The 27,898-nt window shown below is 50.9% G+C and overlaps 1 protein-coding gene across 1 annotated transcript in view; it reads right to left on the bottom strand.

Moving 5' to 3' along the window:
• The window catches only part of LOC147679786 (myoferlin-like), a 3,853,508-nt gene that overhangs the window by 2,369,356 nt on the left and 1,456,254 nt on the right, over nt 1-27,898 (bottom strand). The window lies entirely within an intron of this gene.

Genomic DNA, 27,898 nt, shown 5'->3' with positions numbered 1-27,898 from the left:
CAGATAAGTTAGGACAAAGTTCAAGTCCCACTGAGGCATCACGAAAGGAACAGGAGGAAACATATGAGTGATGCCCTTCAAGAATGTATTTACAACTGGGAACTTGAACAAAGAGGGCTGATCAGGAAGCCTTAAGAAGGCTGGAATGGCTGAGAGGTAGCCCTTGATAGTGGGTGAGTATCACTATGAGGAAATGCCTCTGTGTGATGTAGCTAGTATGCTTTTTGTTCTAATAAGGCGGAATATAATTTGTTCACGCATGTGTGGTGTTCTGAGCGGTGTATGTGTATTCATGCGGATGTATGTGGGTGACCTTGTCCTGTTTGATTGTGTTATCTTTTGTCTCACGATAGGAAGAAGCCTTGTCTCCCTTCCTCCAGCGAACATTGGAATGCAAGGTTCCTGGTAGATATGTGACTTCTCATAAGCACTATTTTCAATGTTCCTCATATCACATATTATTGTTAGTTGCAGTAGCAAGCTTATATGAAAGGTCCTGAAGAAAGCCGGGGTAGTTCCCCTACAGGCTGAAACATGTCGACCATCTTGCTCAGCGCCACTGGGCAGCATTCATCTCCAACTGCCCGGCGTGTTTTTAAACCTTTGACACTCAGACCACTATCTTGAAAAATTCTTTAGTCTTAGTAGTCAATTTTATTTACTATTATAATTTGAGCACTGCACTTTATCAACACTATTATATTGAGGAACGATGTACATAGAGTTCCTATGTTACCCTGGCACTAAATGGTCAGGAAAGGGTTTGAATACTTACAAATCCCCAAATGATGATATTCCGCCAATTGGGTGGTCTGATGGGATTTTTTCAAACCTCTGTAACTCAACAGTCTCTGGCATCATCTACATATATCCAATTGTTACACGATCGCTGGTTCAGACACACACCATCTCTAGACTTGGTCTACTCTTTTGTTGTCATGTATTCCAAATATGGGGAGTGAGTAGACAGGTCGTTAAACTATCCCCTCGACCCACAACACCTTCTGTTTTTTGAGCCCTTGATAGTGCCCAGAGCAGAGCTCTGCTAAGCAAGAGAACGAAGGAAGAGGAGAACCTCTGAAAGGGGGGCAGAGAGTGGATCCACAGCATTTGCTGTGCACCATGCCACAAATTTGTTCCACCTTCAGGCGTATATCGTTGATTTGGAGGGACGCCTGGCTGCCAGAATCACATCGCAGATTTCAGGGGGCAAATCAAATGGCCTCAACTGCCACCACTCAATCTCCATGCATGTAGGTGGAGACTGGACAGGTTCGGGTGGAGGACCGTCCCCTGCTGCTGCGACAGAAGGTCCTCCTGAAGAGGCAGACGAATCGGGGGATCGACTGACGTGCTGAGTAGCTCGGTATACCAGTATCTTCGAGCCCAGTCCGGAGCCACAAGGATGACTTGGGCCCGGTCGCGCCTGGTCTTCTTCAGTACTCTGGACAGAAGTGGTATAGGTGGAAAAGCGTACAACAGACCGCAACTCAACTCGTGGCGAAAAGCGTCTCCGAGCGAGGGCTGCCTTGGCAATTCCAATGCGCAGAACTGATGATATTGCGCGTTCTCTTTGGTGGCGAATAGATCGACCATGGTTTTCCCCACTGCAGAAAGAGACCTTGCACCACGTCCGAGTTCATACGCCATTTGTGATCAATCATGATCCGACGGGTGAGTTCGTCCGCCCTGGCGTTCAGGGAACCTGCCAGGTGTTGAACCACCAGGGTCACGCCCTGATGTTCCAGCCACTACCAGAGGAGCAGAGCCTCCTGGCATAGAGTCCACGACCCCACCCCGCCCTGTTTGTTGGAGTACCACATGGCGGTGGTGTTGTCCGTGAACACCTGCACTACACTCCCCAGGACAGAGGGGAGGAATGCCTTCAGTGCAAGTCGGATCTCCTGCAGCTCCAGAAGGTTGATATGGAGCCGGAACTCCGCCGGAGACCAGAGTCCTCTGATCTCCGCCTCTCCCATGTGGCCCCCCCAGCCCTGGAGGGACGCGTCCGTCACAACTACGTGCTCCGGTTGGAGAAGGGAGAGGGATCTGCAACTGACCCAATCGCGGTCCGTGAGCCACCACTGCAACTGTCTCGAAGTGCCCTCCGAGATCAGGACGTGGTCGGACAGGTTGCCCTGATGCTGTGCCCACTGGAACTTCAGGTCCCACTACAGAGCCCGCATCCGCCACCTGGTGGGATGTACCAGCAGGATGGAGGAGGCCATCAGCCCCAGGAGCCGTAGGGTCAACCTGACCGAAATTTAGAATAGAGGCTGAAAGATCTGAATCAGAGCCCGAATATCCTAAACCCGCTGCTCAGGAGGAGAAACCCGAAACTGCGCCGAGTCTAGAACTGCTCCGATGAAGAGGAGCTTCCGAGAGGGACTCAGGTGTGACTTCTGCACGTTGATGAAGAACTCCAGAAAGTGCAGGAGGTCGGCCATAGTCTGGAGGTGGGAAACGACTGTCTGGGGCTAGCCCGCCTTCAACAACCAGTCGTCGAGATAGGGGGAAGACTGGAACCCCTAATCTGAGCAGATGAGCTGCGACCACCGCCATCACTTTCATGAACACCCAAGGGGCACTGGTGAGGCCGAAAGGGAGCACGGTAAACTCGAAGTGCTCATGGCCTACCGTGAACCGCAGGTAGTGCCGGGAGGATGAAGATGTGGAAATAAGAGTCCTGCAAGTCCAACGCTACCATTTAGTCTCCAGGGTCTAGGGCAACCAGGACCTGAGCTCAAGTCAGCATCTTGAACTTCTCCTTCCGGAGGAAGCCGTTGACGCTCCTAAGGTCCAAGATAGGGCGCAGGCCCAATTTGCCCTTCTTGGGTTCCAGAAAGTAGTGGGAATAGCAACCACGTCCTACTTGGCCCAGGAACGTGCTTGATGGCCCATTGGCCAAAGAGGGCCGAAACGTCCTCCTGCATAAGTTGCAAGTGATTCCTTGCCATGCAGTGGTACTGCGGTGGCATGGCTGGAGAGGTCGCCTCGAAGGGGAGGGACTAGCCCCTTCAGACAATTTGCAGCACCCACCTGTCCGAAGTGATGATAGGCCCGCGGAGCAGGTGATGGCGAACCCTGCCTCCCACTGGCATGGAATGGGCCTGAAAGCTCAGACTAGGAAGGCTTTGAGGCAGATGCTGCAGGAGCGGATGTGGACTGACTGGCTCTCTGTTCCCTGCTCCGCCACGGCGGTATGCACGTCCCCGACCACGTTGGGGTTGGTTTTGTGGCCTGTGTCTCGACGAACGTTTGCGGGTGCCCCTTCCGTGGCCACCAAAGGAGCGAAAAGCAGAAGTTTGCTGGCGCTGAGCCGACAGACCCAAGGACTTGGCCATAGCCCTGGAGTCCTTAAAGCGCTCCACCGCGCTATCTGCTTTGTCGCCAAAGAGGCGACGGCCATCAAAAGACATGTCCATGAGAGTGCTCTGGACATCCCCTGAAAAGTTTGTGGAACTCAGCCAGGCGGGACGACGAATCGCCAACGTCGTTGCCATCACTCTACCCAGCGAGTCCGTGGTGTCAAGTCCACATAGAATGGATTACCATGTTTCATCCTGCCCCTCAGCGAGAGCCTGGGCGAGCTGTGTCCTGGCCTCCTCCAGACACTGGGGCAGCACGTCCGCCACCGTATCCCACAGAGAGTGGGTGTAACGGTCCAAAAGGATGCGGTATTGAGGGATCGCAAGCCAAGACTGATGGAGGAAAACAGTTTCTTGCCAAACTGTTCCAGTCTTTTGGATTCCCGGTCCAGGGGTACGGTCGGGTAGGCGGTCCGGGATGTGGAGGCCTGCATAACCAGACTCTCAGGGGTGGGATGGGTGGACTGAAAGCAGGGGTCGCCTGGAGCTGGGCGATGGCGCCAGGCCACGGTCCGATCCAGACTGTGGTGTGTAGGAAGGTGAATACCTGACTATGGTTACCCCAGATTTTTTTGCCTAGTGTTTAGCTGGTTTTCGACTTAGTTGGCCTGAAATCCTGCTATTCAGGGCCCCAGGCTATCTGCTCTCTCTGTAAAATGGACTCCATGTACTTTAGGTACATCTCCAATTGGGAATTGGGTCTCCTTATGAGCCCCTGTACAGTGTACTGTAGGTACCCAGGGCATAGGTGCATCCAAGGCCAACCAGGGGCTGCAGCATGTTTTATGCCACCCCTGGCTGGCCACTCACATTGACACAACTGGCTGATCACTCAGCTGGGGCCAGGTCGTGTAATCACCTCTTGCTTAGATATAGTATTCCTATATCTAACCTTATATCTAGACACATATATACCTGTAAGTCACTCCTATGGCAGGCCTTAACAATCCTGGAGGCAGAGTGCTTGGTTTTATGTGTGATGGTGCTCTAGCATGAGCTGAGTCTGTCTGCAGCTTTCGGTACCATGTCCTTATAGCTGTTCTAGGATATTGCCATACCATATACTCTTAAGTGCATTATGAACCTCGCGGTTAAATGCTAACTCTGGTTTGGCTTTATCTAAACATATTGAGTAAGGTGTCATACGCTTTGGAATACTACCCCTTCACCAGTTCTGGCGACAGGGGTAGCATTCCACCCTTCTAGAAGGAGAAGACATGTTGTTCCTACTAATCGCGGTTAAAGTTAACCAGAGCCTCAGCATCACAAAATGGATGCTGCTGCCACAGACACAAGTCTGACCTCCTGCTGCTGGGAGTCCTTCCAGCTAGGGAGGCTTGGACAATAGGTTTCCTGTCTTGGGAGGTGCTAGCACCACCCCAGACAGGCTATAGTGTATTGGGGCAGGGAGGGCTGAAAGAAATGAGACACTGCCTGAGGCACACAAGGTGTCCCATGCATAGTCCAGTTCCAACCAGTGCTGGGGCACTCCAGCCCCAGCTCTGGGGCAAAACTGGACAAAGGGAAAGGGGTCTAACCACCCACTTCCCTGGTCCCACCCATAGGAGGGACCTAGCAGGTAATCCAGCCCCTAAATTTGGTGAGTCCCAAGACTTTAGATTTACCCTGACTGAAACTTGCAACAAAACCTTGGACCTTCGACATTGTACCTGAAGATAGAAGACTGAAGAATCTCCCTTGTGATCCAGGAGTGACCACCCTGCACAAGCAGGCACCATCCAGAGATCAACGCCTTTCTTTGTCGAGGCTCCAGCCGGAGCCCGAGCACAGAGCCTGACAAGAACCGGACTTCCAGACTTCCTTCAGCCCGATCTACAGTCCCAGCAAAGCTGAGACCCGTGGATCCCACACGAGACGTGGGACCGGCCATCTTGAAAAGTCAGCGACTTGCTTTCCGTGCAACCTCTGATGTATCCTCGAAGCTGTGCATTGGAGATTGAGAAGCCCCAGCCCCGAGCATCATCTGCACCGAAGATCAGCCCTGCACACTCCACAAGTTCTGCGTGGGGCCCTTCTGCATTTTCCTGCTTGACTCGTCTGTCCGGTCACTTGCCCTTTGTCTATTGGCCTTCTTGACGATAAAACCTTGAATTTACACTGCTGGTCTGGTTGCTCCAGACTGGCCCCTGCTTCCCTGAAAAGAAGCAGCCCATCAGACCTTGCTGGTCTGATTAAGAAGCCAACTTCAATTCCTGCGTGGGTTGCCTTTGCCAAGGCTTGTTGACTCCAATCCGGAAGCCGACACCGCCGACAGCGAGGGTCTTCATGGGACAGTCTATGCCTGACTCCTGGTCATCGTCGACACCTCCTGGTCCACATGGCTGCAGAGACAAGCTTTACAACATCACCTGATTGCTTCACGACATCGCCTGGTTCCTTCCTGTTTCCTTCCTGGTCACTGGCTAGTGACCCAGACTCTGTCTCCTCTGCTTTCAGGTACTCCTCATCCATGATCCGCCCTTGGATCCAACCGGACACTTCTCTCCTGGTCGCCTGCAGCATCTTTCTTCACGGATCCATAGGATTCAGCGACAAAACCCGACACACTTTGACACCTATGCACTCGCTTCCTGTGGGTGAGGTAACGCGAGTACTCCGGTGCTCCTGTGGGTATTGACTATCCAACTGTGTAGGTTTCAAGTAACTTTCATCGAGTCCAGTCAGAAGTGCCCGAAAAGAACTAGTTTCTAACTCTTTCGTTCCTGTAGGAGAGTAGGGTCTGCAATCCTATGGTCACCCTAGATTTTTGCTTTTTGTTTCACTGGTTTACGACTTTCCCTGGCTGTGGGCCTGCTAATCACACCCACAGCCTAGCTGTTCTCTCTCTAAATTGACATCCATGTACTTTAGGTGCATTTACCAATTGGTATTGGGTCACTCTTATAAGTCCTTGTACAGTGTACCATAGGTACCCAGGGCATAAGTGCACCCAAGGCCTACCAGGGGCTGCAGCATGTATTGTGCCACCCCTGGCTGGCCATCTAAACAGACACAACTGGCTGGTAACACAGCTGGGGCAAGGTGGTGTAATCACCCTTTGTTTTAGATATAGTATACCTATATCTAACCCTAAAATGGACACATATACTCCTATAAGTCACTCCTATAGCAGGCCTTAACAATCCTGGAGGCAGAGTGCTTGGAATTATGTGAGATGGTGCTCTAGCATGAGCTGAGCCTGTCTGCAGCTTTCGGAACCAAGTCCTTTAGCTGTTTCCACGATAACTCTATACCATATACTCTTAAGTGCATTATAATCCTCGCGGTTATTGCTAACTTTGGCATAGCATTATCAAAACATGTTGAGAAGGTGTCATACGAATTGGAATAAAACCCCCTCACCAGTTCTGGTGACGGGGGTAGCATTCCACCCTTTTAGAGGGACACAACATGTACGTAACTGAGAACCCCAGTTACAGTTAATTCGAGCCTCAGCATCACAAAATGGATGCTGCCACCACTGACACAAGTCTGACCTCCTGCTGCTGGGAGTCCTTCCAGCGAGGGAGGCCTGGACAAAGGGTTTCCTGCCTTGGGAGGTGCTAGCACCATCCCAGACAGGATTTTGTGTATTGAGGTAGGACAGGCTGAAAGGAATTAGACATGCCTGGGGCACACAAGTTGTCCCTGTGCATACCCCGGTTCAAACCAGTTGCTGGGGCACTCCAGCCCCAGCTCTGGCGCGAAACCGGACAAAGGATAGGGGGTGTAACCACTCCCCTTCCTGGTCCCACCTATAGGAGGGACCTAGTCACAGTACAGCCCCCTTTAGGAGAATAAAGGTAGGAGCTGGTCCCATTCCAAATTAGATTATCCTGATTTGAAACTCTACAAAGAAGAAACTCTGGACTTCAACGTTCTACTCCACAGAAGACTGAAGAAAATCTCCCTTGTGGCCAAGAAGTGACCACCCTGCACAAGCAGGCATCATCAAGCGTCCTAGCGGTTCACATTGTCGTCCTTCCCGGTGGAACCAGACTTCAGAGCCCGACGAGACCCGGACTTCCAGACCTCTCCAACCTCTACCTACATCTGCAGCACAGCTGAGATCCGTGGGTGCGACGAGACACGTGGGACCGGCACTCTTGGAGAAACGGCACTTCGCTTCCAGCATGACTTCAGAGGCATCCTCGAGAAAGTGCTTTGGGGATTGAGAAGCCCCAGCCCCGAGCAGCTCCTGCAGAGAAGATCAGCCCTCCAGCATCCATGAGATCTGCGTGGGGCCCTTTTGCTTGATTGCTGCTCGACGCGTTGTCTGGTCACTTCCCGGCTGGCTAGTGGCCTCCTAGACGAGGATCCACGAAATCTCCATTGCTGGTCTGGTTGCTCCAGACTGGCCCTTGCTTCCCTGCAAAGGAGAAGTACCCCGGACCCTCCTGGTCCAAACCAGACGCCATCTCTACTCACCGCGTGGGTTGCCTTTGCCAAGGCCTGTTGACTCCGAATCTGGATCCGACACCGCCGACAGAGAGAGCCTGCGTGGGACAGCTCGGGCCTCCATCCTAGTCGTCGAAGACACCTCCTGGTCCACGTGGCTGCAGAGTCAAGCATCCACTCTTCACCTGATCGCGACAACAGCATCTGGTTCCTTCCTGGTTCCACTACAGTCACTGGCGGGTGACTGTGAACATTGTCCCCTCTGCTTTCAGGTCCCCATCTTCCTCGATCCACCCTTGGATCACTCCAGACATCTTCCACCTGGTCGCCTGCAGCATCTTTCTTCAAGGCTCCATAGACTTTTACGTGGCAACCCGACACACTTTCACACCTATGCACCCGCAGTTCGTGGGTGAGGTAACGAGAGCATTTCGGTGCTCAAGGGTAGATTAACTCTCCTAGTGTCCAGGTATCCTGTCGTTTTAGTCCTAACTAGTCGGAACTGTCTTTTACTTACCTTTTCGTACCTTGTAGTGTCCATTGACTTTGTACCGCATCTCACGTGTGAGTTCACACTCTGCACACGCGTCCCGTGGGCCTCCTGCTCCTTACCTAAGGTTAGGGTAGTGTAGTTCCAGCAATCCTACAGCCTCTGGACATCTTCATTTCCTCTATCGATTTCCTTATACCATTTACTTAGTATATGGTTTGTCGTGCCCCTAGGGAACCATTGTAATTTGTGCAACGTAACGTATTTTTCTTAAGAGTCTTGTCATGTGCTTGGCCCTCTAATCTCATAAGGAGTTCAGAGGTGTTTGTTAGTAATAAATATCTTGTTTATTTTCATAACAGCCTGTGTGGTGTCCTTTCATGTGCTATTCAAGGGGTTATATGTGGTAAAACAGCTGGCTTCACATGCCAAAAGAGTTTAGCCTAAGACTGCTTTGTCCATGCTACCATTAGGATAGCTGGTCTATAAGGTTGACTTACAACCAATCACCATAAGGGTTGTTTGGACTGATACAAGGTGATCACTAGAATTAGTGGTGCAAAAGCGGGTGGTGATGGACGGAGCATCTAAATCAATCAAACACTCACACCCAGTCAAAAGATCTGGGTTCAATCCATCACCGTTCTTTAGCCCACTCTGCCACCCCAGTTCACACATGGCTATATGCAAATCAGTCTGACCCTGTGCCTCATGGGAACAGTCCAGCCCGAACTGCCTACCCATGTCTTCCCTGGACCGGAAACAAGCTTCCGAGGACCGGTTTCTGGCATTCCAGCCGTCTTCAGCCCGGCTTGCTTGAATCCAGTGGCAAAGTGAGCAAGGGACTCACGTCTGAGCATACCCTGCCACACTTATGGCGGCCAAAAGCGGTACAAAAGGGGGTGGTGATGGACGGAGCATCTGAATCAATCAAACACTCACACCCAATCAAAAGATCTGGGTTTAATCCATCACCGTTCTTTAGCCGACTCTGCCACCCCAGTTCAGACATGGAGTTATGCAAATCAGTCTGACCCTGTGCCTCATGGGAACAGTCCAGCCCGACTGCCAAGCCATGTCTTCCCTGGACCGGAAACAAGCTTCCGAGGACCGGTTTCTGGCATTCCAGCCGTCTTCAGCCCGGCTTGCTTGAATCCAGTGGCAAAGTGAGCAAGGGACTCACGTCTGAGCATACCCTGCCACACTTATGGCGGCCAAAAGTGGTGCAAAAGGGGGTGGTGATGGACGGAGCATCTGAATCAATCAAACACTCACACCCAGTCAAAAGATCTGGGTTTAATCCATCACCGTTGTGAGAAGTTGGCCTGATATATGATGCTCACTAGTTCTAGTGATCACCTTGTATCAGTCCAAACAACCCTTATGGTGATTGGTTGTAAGTCAACCTTATAGACCAGCTATCCTAATGGTAGCATGGACAAAGCAGTCTTAGGCTAAACTCTATTGGCATGTGAAGCCAGCTGTTTTACCACATATAACCCCTTGAATACCAAGTGAAAGGACACCACACAGGTTGTTATGAAAATAAACAAGTATTTATTAACTAACATACATCTCTGAACTCTTTATGAGGTCAGAGGGCTAAGCACATGACAAACTCTTAGGAAAAATACGTTTAAGTTGCACGATTTACAATGGTGCCCTAGGGGCACGACAAGCCATATACTAAGTAAGTAGAATGTGAAAGTCAATCAAAGGAATGGAGCTGTCCAGAGGCTGTAGGATCGCTGGGACCACGCTATACTAACTTGAGGTAAGTACTAGGAGGTCAACGGAGCGCGTGTGCAGAGTGTGAACTCACACGTAAGATGCGTACAAACGTCTATGGACAGTACAGTTTTAAGAAAAGGTGAGTACGGACGTCCCTGACTAGATAGGACAAAAACGACTGTGGAACTGGACACTACGAGAGTCAAGCTACCCTTGAGCACCAAAATGCTCGTGTTACCTCACCCACGAGCTGCGGGTGCATAGGTGCCAAGTCGTGTCGGGTTCCGGCGTTGAAGTCTATGGAGCCTGGAGGAAAAGATGCTGCAGGCGGTCAGGAGGAAGATGTCCGGTGTGATCCAAGGGTGGACCAGTGAAGAGAAGAACCTGAAAGCAGAGGGGACAATGTTCAAAGTCACTAGCCAGTGACTGGAGTGGAACCAGGAGTGGAACCAGATGTTGTCGTCGCGATCAGGTGAAGGTGGACGCTTGTCTCTGCAGCCACGTGGACCAGGAGGTGTCTTCGACGACCAGGATGGAGGCACGAGCTGTCCCACGCAGGCTCTCGCTGTCGGCGGTGTCGTCTCCGGATTCTGGTTCAACAAGCCTTGGCAAAAGCAACCCACGCGGTGAGCGGAAACGGCGTCTGGAATGTACCAGGAGGGTCTGGGGTGCTCCTCTTTTGGAAGGGAGCAAGGGCCAGTCTGGAGCAACCAGACCAGCAGCAAAGTTGTCGGAGTTCGTCGTCTAGGAGGTCACCAGCCAGCCGGCAAGTGACCAGACAACGCGTCGAGCAGCAACCAGGCAGAAGGGCCCCACGCAGATCTCGTGGATGCTGGAGGGCTGATCTTCGGTGCAGGAGCTGCTCGGGGTCGGGGGCTTCTAAGTCCCCAAAGCACTTGGACGAGGATGCCTCTGAAGTTGTGCTGGAGCGAAGTGCTGCTTCTTTCAAGATGGCCGGTCCCACGTGTCTCGTCGCACCCACGGGTCTCCGCTCTGCTGCAGATGTGGGTTGAGGTCGGAGAGGTCTGGGAATCCGGGTCTTGTCGGGCTCTGAAGTCTGGATCCTTGCAGGAAGACGACAAAGGGAAGCTGCTGTACGCTGATGGTGCCTGCTTGTGCAGGGTGGACACTCCTTGCCCACAAGGGAGATTTCTTTCGTCTTCTGTGGAGCAGAACGTCGAAGTCCAGAGTTTCTTCTTGTGAAGTTGATCAGGATAATCTAATTTGGAATGGGACCAGCTCCTACCTTTATCCAGCTAAAGGGGGGCTGCACTACGACTAGGTCCCTCCCCTGGGTGGGCCCAGGAAGGTGGGTGGTTCCACCCCCTTTTCTTTGTCCGGTCTTGCGACAGCTCTGGGGCTGGAGTGCCCCAGGAACTGGTTTGGACTGGTGCATGCACAGGGACACCTTGTGTGCCCCAGGCATGTCTCATTCCTTTCAGCCCTGTCCTACCTAATACACAAAATCCTGTCTGGGGTGCTGCTAGCACCTCCCAAGGCAGGAAACCCTTTGTCCAAGCCTCCCTCGCTGGAAGGACTCCCAGCAGCAGGAGGTCAGACTTGTGTCTGTGGTGGCAGCATCCATTTTGTGATGCTGAGGCTCGAGTTAACTTTAACCGGGGTTCACAGTTACATACATGTTGTGTCCGTCTAGAAGGGTGGAATGCTACCCCAGTCGCCAGAATTGGCGAGGGGTAGTATTCCAATTCGTATGACACCTTACTCGACATGTTTTGATAATGCTATACCAAAGTTAGCATTTGACCGTGAGGTTCATAATGCACTTAAGAGTATATGGTATAGCGTTATCATGGAACAGCTATTAGGACTTGGTTCCGCAAGCTGAAAACGGGCTCAGCTCATGCCAGAGCACAATCTCACATAATTCCAAGCACTCTGCCTTCAGGACTGATAAGGCCCGCCATAGGAGTGACTGATGGGAATATATGTGTCCATTTTAGGTTTAGATATAGGGAACTATATCTAAAGCAAAGGGTGATTACACCACCTTGCCCCAGCTGTCGTGCAGCCAGTTGTGTCTGTTTAGATGGCCAGCCAGGGGTGGCATAATACATGCTTCAGCCCCTGGTAGGCCCTGGGTACACCTATGCCCTGGAAACCTAAGGTATGCTGTACAGGGACTGATAAGGTGGCCCAGTACCAATTGGTAAATGCACCTAAGGTACATGGTTGTCAATTTTACAGAGAGAGAGGAAGCCTGGGGTCCTGGATAGCAGGATCCCAGGCCAACTAAGTCGAAAACCAGCAAAACACCAGGCAAAAAGTTGGGGGCCACCATAGTCAGATATCCACCTTCCTACAACCGTTCTTTAACCCACTCTGCCACCCCAGTTCAGACATGGCCATATGCAAATCAGTCTGACCCTGTGCCTCATGGGAACAGTCCAGCCCGAACTGCCAAGCCATGTCTTCCCAGGACCGGAAACAAGCTTCCGAGGAACGGTTTCTGGCATTCCAGCCGTCTTCAGCCCGGCTTGCTTGAATCCAGTAGCAAAGTGAGCAAGAGACTCACGTCTGAGCATACCCTGCCATACTTATGGCGGCCAAAAGTGGTGCAAAAGGGGGTGGTGATGGACGGAGCATCTGAATCAATCAAACACTCACACCCAGTCAAAAGATCTGGGTTTAATCTATAACCGTTCTTTAGCCCACTCTGCCACCCCAGTTCAGACATGGCTATATGCAAATCAGTCTGACCCTGTGCCTCATGGGAACAGTCCAGCCCGAACTGCCAAGCCATGTCTTCCCTGGACCGGAAACAAGCTTCCGAGGACCGGTTTCTGGCATTCCAGCCGTCTCCAGCCCAGCTTGCTTGAATCCAGTGGCAAAGTGAGCAAGGGACTCAGGTCTGAGCATACCCTGCCACACTTGATGGATTTAGGCCCAGATCTCTGTACTGGGGTGAATGTATGACATTGTTCTGCATTCTGTCTGTCACCTGTGATTTTTGCATTTGTCACCCCAAGTGAGATGGGTATGCTCAGACGTGTACACTCACGCGAGAGTCAATAGAAAGTCAATGGAAACCTAAAAGGTAAGTAATTGATAGGCTTTATTTCGGTAAGAAATGCCATAAAAGCTTTACAGAGATACAAATTACAATAAATATCATATACAATCTAATTACACACAATTGATAAAAACAGGGAAACAATTGATTGCAAAGGTTAAAACAAGGATTAAATTGACAAGGAAAGCCTTCTATTACAAATCAACCAAGCCCATTTTAAAAATTTTGACACAGCACATACAATCACAGGGGATGTGTCAGTCATTAAGATACGCATTGCCACTTTACACTGGCGGATGCCTAGGAGTCTGCAAAGTGGTTTTAGCCAGCATGTCCTTGGGGCACGATAGTGCGACATTCAAAGAAGATGTGGGCTACAGTCTCTACTCGAATGGGACAGGTTGCACAAAAAGGTAAAAGTTGATGAGGCCGCTTCCAGCGGGCGACTACGTCACCTACTGGTAGAATCCCCACACGAAACTTAAAATACAGGGTGCGGTCAAACGGAATGGAGATAATGTCTAAATAGGGTTCATATGCCACCACATCCTTAATCCTCACAAAAGCTACAGTTGCGTTGCAATGGGGTGAGTCTAGATGTAGATTTGCAGAGACCCAGTTCCAATACAACTTTTTAATTGTAGCCTTTGGTGGGGCAGTTTTCGAAGACCATGCATCAGGTAACCCTATCTCCATTAATAATCTTTTGACGTCCCTCAACCATTTGATCCTGGACCACCCTGCCATGGCCATAACCTCAGATAGTGCTTCCGCATACGAAACTAATTCGGGCACCCGCCATAACCGTGCCCAAAGGAGCAGGGGACGAAGTTGTGCTTGGTCTCTGATAGGTCTGTAACCTAAATCCAGTAACACTGGCACTGTTGGTGTGTTCCATGGAAGAGCCATCAGATCTTTCAAGAATTTATTCTCTGATTTGGCTAGTGGGTCCAGGTTGCAGGTGCCCCACAGCTCCGCCCCATATAGAGCGGCACTGACCCCTCTCGCTTTATAAATTTCCACAACTTGGGCAATGGGTTTACTGGATGAGGAGCGTTGTTTCTTAAGTAAAGTGCCTCCTACCCTTTTGTGGCCCAGTAGCATTTTATGGATGTGTGAATTCCAGGATAGGGAATCATTGAGGCGGATACCCAAATAGTAAAATTCAGAAACTTTCTCCAATGGCTCGGAATTCAAGGTCGGAAGTCTGCCAAGTTTCTTGGGGGAGTTCATGACCAGGAACTTAGTTTTATCGGTGTTAATTACCAGCCCTCTCAACAGACAAAACTCCTGAAAACTATTTAGAAGGCTCTGAAGACCCATGGGGGACTTTGAGATAAGAAGTGTGTCATCTGCAAAAAGCAGTGTAGGGATCCGTTTAACCGCCAAGGAAGGAGCGTCTGAGGGACTTCTAAGCAGATGGTCAACCACACCGTTTACATAAAGCAAAAACAGGGTGGGCGCCAGGACACATCCCTGTCGGACGCCCCTTCCCACTGGGATCCTTTCTGTTTTTTCACCCTTCGTACCCCAACGCACCTGTGCAAAATTACCATTGTGTAGTTTTACCAATAGGGAAAGAATGTACATGGGCAGCCCTAAGTCTAGCAAGACATTCCATAGCTTCTCCCTGGGAACCAGGTCAAAGGCAGTCTTTAAGTCTATAAAGGCCAAATATAGACTACCCCCTCCCAGCACCACAACCTTCCAGTGGAGAAGAGTCAATCTAACGGCCTGCTCGATGGTCCCAGTGCCAGAGCGGAACCCAGCTTGGAGGTCCGACAAGATGTTATTGTCGTCCATTCACTGGAGCATCCTGCTCAGGATCACCTTCCCTGCCACTTTTTGGGAGGAGTCAATTAGACATATTGGCCTGTAGTTGGCAGGGTTGTCCCGACACCCATTCTTGAATATCGGGACAACCTCTGCCCCCTTCCAGGATTCGGGAACGGGCGCTCCCTCACTAATGGCATTTAACAGTGATGATACAAGGTTCGCCCACTCCCCCACTCCCTGGGGCTTGCCCGTAAAAGATCTCCTGGTATCCCGTCAGGCCCTGCTGCTTTCAGCGGTACCAAGGTTTTAATTACATCCACCACCTCTCTAGCAGTAAAGGTAACGTACTCTAAACCCGTTGTGCAAATTCCCAATAAAGGAGCCGTATTGGTAAGTGGCTCGATTGCAACATAGAGGGATGAGAAGTGATTGAACCAGCTCTGGGCAGGGATGTTGCACGTCATCAATGTGCTGTCTAGCCTGTCCCTAGATCCTATGAGGTTCCAGAAGCCTCTAGCATCCCTTTCCAAACTTGCTTTCCTCAGATCCGCCCAGAAGCTGTCCTCCCATTCTCTCTTTGCTGCAATCACAGTCTGCGGATAGTTTTTCCTTGCCAATCGTATATCGGCCAAGGACTTGCTCTTCACAGCGCAAATCAAGGAGCTTTTCATCTCCCTACATTTTTTCGTATACCAACCATATGAGTTCGGTCTGAGTTTACGCTTATCAGCACGAGAGGCCTTATTTGGAAGATAAAAGAGTTCGCTCAGGGCCTTGGTAGTAACACAAAAGAGCGATGATACTTTCTCAGGATTTAACGTAGGTACAACTAACTTGGACTGGGCAGTAGCCAAAAGTGTTGAAATGGATAGGACTTTCTCTTCGTCCATAATAATAGTACTCCATTTTAAACGCCTACCGCAATTGGAGGGATGAAGCTCCTGGTGGGCAAGCGTTAAAAGAGACGTATGTACCCCCGAGTGCTCCATCCAAAAAGGACGAAGAGTAAGGGAGAGCAGGTTGTGGTCACTCTCTACTGAGGGGAGTACCTCCATATCCAGCAAATGGCCCCAAGAATTTACGTTGAGGAGGATGTAGTCTATTCTGGACGTATGATCCACCCTATTATAGGTGTGCGCTCCATGTGGATCCAGAGACGTCCTACCATTCACTGCCCTAAGATCGAATTCCAGGATTAAGGAGTAAATTTGAATCGCCACTTGAGACCACCTTCAAATCGGAGGTAAAGTCAAAGCTGGTATACCTCTCCTGATGTCATCATCGACAGTCCCCAAAGAGTCCTCCAATCCAAGAGGCTCAAACGTATAGTTAAAGTCACCTACGACTAAAATATGGGAACTATCGGAGACCCTCCTTAACAGGGATTCTAGCTCTGAAACTGTAGGTGAGTGTAGACCTCCCTTTGTGCCCCTAACATAGACATTAAAAATGTCTAGGGGTAGCCCTCTCTTGGGTCCTATGAGCGATATACTCAAAAGATCAAGTGAGTCAGTCACACGCTGGATGACCTGACAGCCGAGTGAGATGGCGACCCATATGAGAAGACCTCCAGAACGGCGGCCTCTCCCGGAAGGGGATGATACAGCTGGCAGTAAAAAGGATGAGTATCCTACCTTGTGGCAAGGCTCCCTACTCCAGGTTTCTTGAAAGATACAAATGGAGTAACCCTCCACAAGGGTGTTCCAGTCCGGAACAGCCAGCTTTCTTGTAATCCCAGCGACGTTCCAGCTAAGAATCTTTATGACAGGATCGACCAGAGGTGACTCTACGTGGGGTACTAGGTTAGGAGCCCACTCCCCCTCGGGGAGTGAGCAAGGGGCACTGTTTCCCTGCTTAGACCCACTGCCAGGATTATCACCCTGTGTCTGGTGGCCACACTCAATAGGGAAAGATGTCCAACTAGTGTTAGTGGTCTCCAAATCACAGGGATCCAGCCGAGGACTCGGGCCCAGGGGTGGAGGAGGTACCTCAGAAGAGGTATTGTTTCAATAACCTGGGATCCTTCCGTATGTCACCAGCCATGGAGTTTGCTGATAGGGCACAGAGAAGGGGTCATATCCGGGGAGAACAAAGTTATGCCAACCTCTGTCATCCAGGACGGTACCAAGATGGTTGCCAACTGATCTCGGATAGAAAAATGTCAAATCAACTACTCCAATGCCAGCACTACTAGTACCTAGATTCTGATTAGAAATTAGCTGAGCTACCCTGGGGTCCTTGAAGTTGACCACCACACAGTCCCCCTCAAAACGCTTATGACCACAACCTACCCATCCTACCCTTCTGACACCCAGAATCAGCCTGTCTAATTCCCTGTGCAGTGGTCTATTAATCCTTAACCAGTGCATGGTTTTGTTTTTTAGCGTCTGGTAGGATTCTTGCTGCCCAACCAACAAAGGAGGTACGTTGGTAAGGATGGCAACAAAGGGATGGCAGTCTGGGGGCAGATTCATAGGAGGTATTCTACGGGCCACTTTGGTAGGAAGTGCATCAGGTTGGCTAGTGAGGGGAGGAAGAGGGCTGGTCTTTCTAGTTTGAGCTAGCTCATGACAATTGCTAGTTCCAGAGTTCCTCGGCTTAGAGGTATTATTGGTAGCAGTGGCCTCAGCGCCTACATGCTTGTTATGTTAGGTTTTATTAGCCCTTGGATAGTCAGGTAGATAGGATATGTTCTTGTGGATTTGTCCTGGGTTACGAGGCCCCCCTTTAGAAGTAACAACAGGAGGAGGAAGGGACTCTGGTACAGGCACCCCACTTACCATTCCCCTTACATTAGCTGGATTTTGGGGAATGGTAGAGGTCGCCCTAGCCGCTTGATCCCCCCCTATATCGCTAGCCCCAGTCCTAGAGTGTGATTTGATTAAGGATTTGGTTGAGAAAAAATTATCTAAGGTTGCTTTCTCAAAGCTGTCCAAACGATCCGCTAGCCTTTTGACTCGTTCTATAATAGGGGTCAATAGAGACTTCATCAATTTCTCTATCTGGGTGATTAATGGTATATCTGGGGATATGATCACCGGTAGGAGCAGCCGCCGGAGTGTCGCATGGTTTAACTAGTGACTCTCCAGGGGTCACCCCCCCCCCGTGTCAGCCTGAACACAACCTAAACTCACCCCTTTGGACTTTTGAAATGCCCCCGCTCTTAATCCAAGGTTCCTAATTTTCTTGAGGGGTTTAGGATGACAGCCTTTTCGCGGGCTAGTAATCCTTTTCCTTTTAATATGGGGGATTTTAGAAACTGCATGGGGTAACACAACTGTTAAAGCATTACGTTCCTCGTTAGCAGTAGTGATATTTTGTGCAAGCATGGGAGGAGGAATGTTAGTAGAGACTAGAGCCAGAAGCTAATTTCCGGTCGGGGGATCTAGGTCTAGCGTACTCCCCACCCTGGCGGGACTGAGAGACAGGGATCTTTCGCGGGGCTTTTCCAAGGGTGGACAAACAATCAAGTCAGGGTCGGTTAAGGGTGGGGAAGAGGGAACCAACACCAGAGAGCCCAGGGATACCCGCTTCTCTAAAGGGAGTTTGAGAAGTTTGATAGATTGCCTGCGCTCAGCGCATCTCTCAGCTAAGGCAATCTCTCTATCGATCTCACGAGTAGCCCTAGAAAAGTACTTGTCTAGAGGACCCAAGATTGTAACCCCTACCGTAGGCGGAAGGGGATTCAGTGGGGGAGTAGATTGAATTGAAAACATATTTTGCGGTCTTAGTGAACAAGGATGGGACAAGGTCACTGTATACCGCAACTGGAACACACAAGAAACATATAGATACTGATGATATTGTCTGTGTATACTGCCCCTCAAAATAACAGCTCACTATACCTTTACAGAGTCTAGACCGATAGTTTGAAGCAGGATGTCAGAGAGTGGGCCCAGCCCAGCCTCCTACAGCCCCTGACGGCCACAGACGGCCGCGCCCTTGTCCCGGGCTTCTCCCGGGACGTTCCCACGCAGCGGTGTACTGTTCCTGTTATGTAGGGTAGAGGGAGTTCGGGGGGCGTGGCAAGCAGCAGAGAGAGCGGACCAGGTGTGGTGATTAGGTCGTGCAGGGACTCCTGGGATACGGAGTCCCTGCTACTCAGCTCGCAGCCCCGCTGCAGGACGAATCCTCGCCCCTCACGCTCCACTCCCAATGCACGCAGCGTCTCCTCCTCTTACCGCGAAGCAGGACCCGCGGAGCGGGTCCGGCGAGAATCGGCAGGCCCCTGGGGAGACGGCATTCAACGGCAATCCGAGCCGGCAGCTCCTCCTCAACCAGGCAAGTACAACGTTTTTTTAAAGTGCCTAGGGAATCAATGGGGCTACACTATCTGACCCTTAGGTTAGGAGTAGGAGGCCCACAGGCGGCACGTGCAGTGTCTGTATACTCACGCGAGAGTCAATAGAAAGTCAATGGAAACCTAAAAGGTAAGTAATTGAAGATTTAGGACACTTTCGGTCTAACTAGGAATATACAACTAATAAAACTAGAAACTAGGATAGTCAATCCCTACAGGATCACCAAAGTACTCGCGTTACCTCACCCACGGGCTGCGGTGCATAGGTGTCGAAGTGTGTCGGGTTTTCTCGTTGATTCCTATTGAGCTTTGAAAGAAGATGCTGTAGGCGACCAGGAGGAAGATGTCCGGGTGGATCCAAGGGTGGATCGGAGTTGAAGAAGACCTGAAAGCAGAGGGGACAGAGTCTAGGTCACTAGCCAGCGACCGGGTGGAAACAGGAAGGAACCAGACGTAGGTCGAGGAGCAATCAGGTGCGGTCGTGAAGCTTGTCTTTGCAGCCACGCACACCAGGAGGCGTCGAGGATGACCAGGTGCTGGAGAGGAGCTGTCCCACGAAGGTTCTCGCAGATGGAGGGGTCGACTTCAAGATCGGAGCCAACAAGCCTAAGCAACGGCAACCCACGCAGGATACACAAACGGCTTCTGGTGCAGACCAAGAGGGTCTGAGGTACTTCACCTTTTCAGGGAAGTAAGGGCCAGTCTGGAGCAACCAGACCAACAATGGATTTTCAAAAGGATCGTCGCCACAGGGCTACTAGCCAACTGGCCAGCAACCGGACAACGATTCGAGCAGAACACAAGCAGAAGGGCCCCACGCAGATCTCGTGGAGTGTGGAGGGCTGGTCTTCGGTGCAGGTGGAGCTCGGTGTCAGGGTGTCTCAGTCTCTAGTGCACAGCTTCGAGGATGCCTCAGGAGCTGCGCTGTTAGCAAGTTGCAGGCTTTCCAAGATGTCCGGTCCCACGTGTCTCGACGCCTTCCAAGGTGCTTAGCTGTGCTGGAGTCGTGCAGCTGGGTCAAGGAGGTCTGGGAGTCTGGATCTTGTTGGGCTCTGTGCTCGGGTTCCGGCGGGAACGGGGACAAAGCAAGCCGTCGAGTTGCTGGATGGTGCCTGGTTGCCCAGGGTGGTCACTCCTTGGCCACAAGGGAGATTCTTCAGTCTTCAGCTCAGGTGAATGTCGAAGGGTCCAGAGTTTCGGTTCAAGTCGATTTCAGGATTAATCTAAAGTCTCCTGGGTCAGCTCCTACCTTTATGCAACTAAAGGGGGCTGGTTTACTCACTAGGTCCCTCCTATGGGTGGGACCAGGATGGGGGGGTGGTTACACCTCCTTTCCTTTGTCCTGTTTAGCGCCAGAGCTGGGGTTGGAGTGCCTCAGCAACCGGGTTGAACTGGGGTATGCATGGAGCACCTAGTGTGCTCCAGGCAGTGTCTGTTTCTATTCAGCCCTCCCTGTCCAATACACAAACTCCTGTCTGGGGTGGTGCTCGCACCTCTCCAGGCAGGAAACCTATTGCCCAAACCTCCGTGACTGGAAAGACTCCCAGCAGCAGGAAGTCAGACTTGTGTCAGGCAGCAACGTCTATTTTGTGAAGCTGGGGCTCTAGTTAATTTAAACCGGGATAGTAAGAACAAACATGTCTTCTCCCTCTAGAATGTCGAAGGGTCCAGAGTTTCGTCTCAAGTCGATTTCAGGATTAATCTAAAGTCTCTTGGGTCAGCTCCTACCTTTATACAACACCCACTTTCCTTTGTCCAGTTTCGTGCCAGAGCTGGGGTTAGAGTGCCCCAGCAACCGGTTTGAACTGGGGTATGCATGAAGCACCTAGTGTGCTCCAGGCAGTGTCTCAATCTATTCAGCCCTCCCTATCCCAATACACATGCTCCTGTCTGGGGTGGTGCTCGCACCTCCCCAAGCAGGAAACCTATTGTTTAAACCTCCGTGACTGGAAGGACTCCCAGCAGCAGGAGGTCAGACTTGTGTCTGTGGCAGCAGCATCCATTTTGTGATGCTGGGGCTCTGGTTAACTTTAACCGGGATCGTTGGACTTAACATGTCTTGTCCCTCTAGAAGGGTGGAATGCTACCCCCGTCGCCTGAATTGGCGAGGGGGTAGTATTCCAAAGCGTATGACACCTTACACAACATGTTTGGATAAAGCCAAACCAAAGTTAGCATCTAACCGCGAGGATTATAATGCACTTCAGAGTATATGGTATGGCGATATCATAGAACAGCTATAAGGACATGGTTCCAAAAGCTACAGACAGGCTCAGCTCATGCTAGAGCACCATCTCACACATAACCAAGCACTCTGCCTTCTGGATTGTTAAGGCCTGCCATAGGAGTGACTTATAGGTTACTATGTGTCTATATGTAAGTAGGTATAGGAATACTACACCTAAGCAAGGGGTGATTACACAACCTTGCCCCAGCTGAGTATTCAGCCAGTTGTGTCTATTTGAGTGGCCAGCCAGGGGTGGCATAATACATGCTGCAGCCCCTGGTAGGCCTTGGTTGCCTACCAGGGGCTGAGTACCGAGGGTACACTTAGTACAGGGGCTGACAAGATGAACCAATATCCAATTGGAGATGTACCTAGGGTACATGGAGTCCATTTTAAAGTGAGAGCAGAAAGCCTGGGGCCCTGATTAGCAGGATCCCAGGCCAACTAAGTCGAAAACCAGCTAAACACTAGGCAAAAAATCTGGGGTAACCATAGTCAGGTATCCACCTTACCACACCCTGTGTCACTACCTTGGGTGGTTCCTTGTGGTCCCAGTGATTCTACAGGCTCTAGGCCTTGTATCTAGTCAAGTCGTTGTTCTTATACCACTTTCTTAATATATGGTTTGGTCCCCCCCTGGGGCCCAGTGTATATTGTGCTATTTACTGAAGTTCTACGTTGTTTAAAGTGTGTACTTTGCTCAGTAATCTCATAAAGAGATTACTAGGGAGTGTTTAGAAAAAAATACATATATTATATACATATATACCTTGTGTGGTTCTCCTTCCATTTAGACATTCAAGAGGTTATAATCTAGTAAGCCAAGCGGATTTACACTCCTTCAAGACTTAGCCTGAAGGCTGCTCTCCATAGCTACCACTAGGATAGCTTTCAATAAAGGTTGTCTGTGGCAGCAGCATCCATTTTGTGATGCTGGGGCTCTGGTTAACTTTAATCGGGATCGTTGGACTTAACATGTCTTGTCCCTCTAGAAGGGTGGAATGCTACCCCCGTTGCCAGAATTGGCGAGGGGGTAGTATTCCAAAGTGTATGACACCTTACACAACATGTTTTGATAAAGCCAAACCAAAGTTAGCATTAACCGCGAGGATTATAATGCACTTAAGAGTATATGGTAAGGCGATATCATAGAACAGCTATAAGGACATGGTTCCGAAAGCTGCAGACAGGCTCAGCTGATGCTAGAGCACCATCTCACACATAACCAAGCACTCTGCCTTCACGATTGTTAAGGCCTGCCATAGGAGTGAGTTATAGGTTACTATATGTCTATATGTAGTAGGTTTAGAAATACTACACCTAAGCAAGGGGTGATTACACGACCTTGCTCCAGCTGAGTGATCAGCCAGTTGTGTCTATTTGAGTGGCCAGCCAGGGGTTGCATAATACATGCTGCAGCCCCTGGTAAGCCTTGGATGCACCTATGCCCTGGGTACCTATAGTACACTGTACAAGGGCTCATAAGGTGACCCAGTATCCAATTGGAGATGTACCTAGGGTACATGAAGTCCATTTTACAGAGAGAGCAGATAGCCTGGGAACCTGATTAACAGGATCCCAGGCCAACTAAGTCGAAAACCAGCTAAACACTAGGCAAAAATCTGGGGTAACCATAGTCAGCTATCCACCTTCCTACAGAGCCGTTTTGAGCATTGCTGGGGTAAGAAAAATGTCCATGACCAGTTGCAAATGTCCTGGAATCAATGGCAGTAGAGGCCTCAACACTGACCTTTGTTGCAAAGTCTCAAAGATGACAGACGCAGATGTCTGAGGAGCGGACATTTCAATGTTCAACTTTTGGGCCCCACTTGTCAGCACATCATGAAAGGTATTGATGTCATTCACAGGTGATACTCTGGAGGGTAGACTGATTGTCATTGTGGGTGAGTAATCCCTCCTGGAAGAATGAGTAGAGGAGGAAGACCAAGAAGATGATCTCTGCCTCTTGCGACGGCTATGAGAAGTGGATCTCCAACCTGATGGAGATGGGTTCCTTTGGCGACCCCTGGAATGAGTGGTAGGGGAAGGATCCACTGCCTCCACCAAACGAGCCAGAGGAGATCTATGGAGAGGGCTAGAATAGTTCAGAGGTTGTTGGATCCGCGTAGATGTCGTTTTCTGCGTAGACGTCTTTTTCTGCCAGTGGTGTACTGGAAGGAGTCACCTGGGAGAAATATGAACAGAAGGAGATCTGTGCTCTTCTTCCCGTTGTGCAGTAGGAGCAGTGGTCTACGGAGTGGAATTTTGCACTCGCCATTCTAGAGATGGAGAAGAGGAACTTCTCGACATCGAGGTAACCTGGGAAGATCTTACCCCGACACTGAAGCCTCAGTGGGGCCTTTTGATGCAGAGTGGTGCCTCACCGAGGGCGAGCGATGTGTCGACTTGATAGCTGAAAGTGTCTCGACGTCGAGTGGCTCTGCGCTACCAAGACTTGAGAGTCCACCGATGAAGTTGTTGGCCTCGAAGTCGGAGATTGTGGAGCCGTCTTCTGTTTCGACATCGACCAATGCCCCGTAGATGCCGACTGGTGCTTCAACGTCGGGAGAAGACTATCCAATGGAGTACGGAGCCTCAACATTGCACAAGGAGAAGGTACAACTGACCTAACTGTCACCCCTGAGGCTTGATGTGAAACTAGGGGTCATGGCTGCCTTAAAGGCACGGTGCCAGTTTTTGATGTTCTGCATTTTCTTTTTTATTTTCTATGCTGTTAAATTTCCAATGCAGCCTATGGGCTAACAATGCCTGCTTGTTTTCTTTGGAGGACTACTTTTCTGATGTTCATTAAAGGCAGTTCAAGTGTCTCTTGGGCCTCCTTGTTTGTTTGTTTAAGGGGCAAAGACAAGGTCTCACAGCATTGCGTAGCCTTTGTGTGTTTGTTTTTCTGGGAGGCTGCATTGATTGGTTAAAAAATAATTATATGTATACATGTAGAGCTGTATATCTATACTACTATAATAAAGGAGAACCTTTCAGGCTTTGAGGCGGGTAAACTCAGGAACCTCTGCGCCAATCTACACACCCGATACACCGTTGAAATTGGCAGGGTGTGTAGATGGTTATAGGCTAGATAAATGTAAAAATTAACCGGTATTTACAATATTTATATTTATACAAAAAGTAGTCCCCCCCCAAAGTAGCGCCAGCCGCGACGTGCGTGCTCACGTCAGCACGGGGAGGAGAGGTGTCCGAGGAGCGGCGGACATGGCGCGGGGGAGGAGCAGTGACGTGAGGCCAGCGGCGGTGGGAGCAGCGGAGAGGCGGACATGGCGCAGGGGAGGAGCGGCGGCGGACAGGCGGTGAGGAGCAGATCAGGTAAGGCTCGCGGACAGGCGGTGCGGAGCAGAGCGGCGGCTCAGGTAAGGCTCGCGGACAGGCGGTGAGGAGCAGAGCGGCGGCTGAGGTAAGCAAAGCCAATGTCGGGGCAGGCGGGAACATTCCAGGCGGGGGTCTGGCCAGGCGGGAAAAAAGAAAGCAAGAGGAAAGGCAATGTCGGGCCAGGCAGGGGTCGGGGCAGGCCGGGAACGGAGCGGGCGGGGGCACGGGCTGCTGGGCAATGTCGTGGCAGACGGGGGTAGGAGAAGCCTGAATGCTCCCAGACAAGGTCGGGACTGGCTGCTAGTATATATATATGTTTTCATGCATAATTTTAATTTTTTTTCTGGGATCCCCACACATGGGCGGGAATATTCAGTGCTTATGACTATTGATGAGGATCCCCTGGAAGAGAACTGCCCGATAAAAAGGAGCGTCTGAGAGAGAGTCAGGTGTGACTTCGGCATTTTGATAATGAACCCTAGCGAATGCCTGAGGTCCCCCGTAGTCTGGAGTTGGGAGACCACCGCCTGGGGTGAGCCCGCCTTCAACAGCCAGTTGTCGAGATAGGGGAAGACTGGAACACCTGATCTGCGCAGATGAGATGTGACCAACGCCATCACTTTTGTGAACACCCAAGGGGCACTAGTAAGGCCAAAGGGGAGCACTGTGTTCATGGCCTAGTGTGAAAAGCAGCTAGCGTCTGTGGGTTGGCAGGCCAGGGATGTGAAAATAGGCGTCCTGCAAGTCCAGCGCCACCATCCAGGGTCGAAGGCAGACAGGACCTGAGCCAAGGTTAGCATTTTGAACTTCTCCTTCCAGAGGAAGCAATTGAAGGCCCCAAGGTCTAGGCCTTTGCCCTTCTTCGACACCAGAAAGCAGCGGGAATAGCAACCACGATCCACTTCTGGCATAGGAACCATTTTGATAGCTCCCTTGGCCTAGAGAGCTGAGACTTCATGGCGGAGAAGCGCCAAATGATCCTCCGACATGCGTTTGAAAGATAGTGGCATGGAAGGAGAGGTAGTCTCAAAGGGGCGGGAGTAGCCCCTTCGGAGTATTGGTAAATCCAAGCTGTCCGACGTGATGTTTTGCCAGTGGGGGAGGTGATGGCGAATCCTGCCGCCCACTGGCCTTTGGTGGCCCTGAAAGGTCGGACTAGGAAGGTTTGGAGGTCGCTGCAGGGGGGAAAGGGTGGACTGGCCCGCCCGCTGGCTCACAGACCCACATGGCTGGGTCCCATGTCCACGGACTGCAGTGCCAAGCTGGAGGAAGAGAACATGCGCTTCCCAAGATGATCCAGCTTCTTGGATTCCCTGTCTGGGTAAGCAGAATGGAATACGTCCTTGAAAGACACGGCTTGTACCCCAAGCTCTCTGGAGAAGGGTGAGGAAAACTGGGTTGCCTGGAGCCGGGCAGTATTGGCGGGCAATCGTCCTTTCCACAGGAGCCATTGTGCTGGGCTTGGACCAGGTGCCCAGAAGAACACTGGTGAGGGCTTTGTTGAAGGGCAAAAGGGGTTCAAAGGAGATTGCCGTCATTTGAAACACCTCTGTCAGAAGGTTACTCCTGACTGCCACTGAAGAGAGCTCCAGGCCCAGGGCCTCAGTCGCCCTTCACACCACCACAGCGTAAGACACTCCCTCCTCCATAGCCACGGTAGGGGGATAAAGCATGCCAAGGCCTGGAGAATTGTCCAGACCACTGGCTTCACCCAGGTCCTCTCTCCTGTCCGGCTCCTCAAGGTGGTCTGCTAAAGGGTCCAGTGACCCCTCCCAATCAACATCACCACCTTCTGGGCGATAAGGAACACCAGGGGAACAAAAGTACCTTCCGCCGTCGGATTCGATATTGGCCGACGTCGGTCGGGCTATGGTACAATTTCGGTGGAGATGGCGTCGCCCACGGGCATGACCAATGCCGGGGGTGTCGGCGCCGAGGAAGGTCATGTGAAGGTCAACCGGCGTCAATCTGGATCCACGCCTGAATCTGCGGAGGTCAGCCGACATTGAAGGCCAGGGACCCTAAACCAGCTACGCACAGCCCGAAGGGGCGCTTCATTAAAAGCATGAAGTTGGACAGGGGATGCTCCGGCTTCTGGAAACGGAGGGAAGCGCGGAGTCGGCTCAGAAGGAGGCACCGAAGATGGAGCCTTAGGGCGACAACGTTCGGAGTCCTGTGTTGCGTCAGCAGACTGACAGGGAGGCGAGGAGCATTGGTGCTTCTTCGCCTATTTCTTGTGCTTTGAATTACCAAGGACTTTCAAGACTTGGAGTGGGACGAGGTATGGGGGCTCTGCGAGCGCTCTCGAGACCTTCCTCTCGAGCAAGACTGGGAACAACAAGGAGCCGACTGCCGGGCCTCCAAGAGCTTCGGGACTGCTCCTGCAAAGACTTCGGATTCATGGCCCAGCAGTCGGAGCACAACTTCGGGTCGTGGTCGCGCTTCAGGCACCAAAGGCCCACAAGGTGCGGGTCCGTCACAGACATCCGTTTATGACAGGCCTCACAGGGCTTAAGCCAGTCCGACGATGAGACATCCCTCACGCACCAGGAGTCGAACACTTAAAAAAGTAGTAGATAAAAAGTTCAAAAAAGCTTAGTCAAAAAATGACTAAAGGGGTAGTTCTCTCTGGATCTGCGCTAGCCTGCCGCAGAAAATGAAAAAACTGACGTCAGCGCGCAGGGGTGGCGTCTAAGTAGGCACCTTGATGTCATTTTGGCGAACATGATGCCGACGACGGACGCGGAGTCGACTGACGCCACCTTCCGACGTCTAGGGGTACTGCTAAAAAAAATCTCTGTATCTAGTCTGACGCCTGGGGGTAATTCTAAGGTAAGGAATCTATAACTAACTCTCTTTCAAATGTATTTATTTATTTATTAAGAGTTTTATATAGCGCTGGCTAAACCCGGAGGTATCAGAGCGCTTTACAGAGTATCAGTACAACAAAGTTACATAACAATTACACAATATTACATAATTTTAAAAAAAGAAGCAGAAACATGTGTTAAGGATCTGGGAATACTCGAGGATGGCAAAAAGAAGAAAGATAAAGAGGCAACAAGAGGAATAACAATAAAGTATAGGTTTAAGTGTTGGCATAAAACAGCCGAGGTCAGGGGAAGAAAGAGGGGGAGCGCAGAGAGGAAAGGGTGAGGGAAGCAGGTAAGGACAGGGAGGAGCGAGGGAAACAAAACAGAAAAGGCATCAAAGATGTCAATGAAAACAGAGCAAC

This window comes from Lissotriton vulgaris, chromosome 11 (genome assembly GCF_964263255.1).
Source record: "Lissotriton vulgaris chromosome 11, aLisVul1.2, whole genome shotgun sequence".
Taxonomy (NCBI): Eukaryota; Metazoa; Chordata; class Amphibia; order Caudata; family Salamandridae; genus Lissotriton; species Lissotriton vulgaris.
This window is presented reverse-complemented; position numbering and strand designations above follow the sequence as displayed.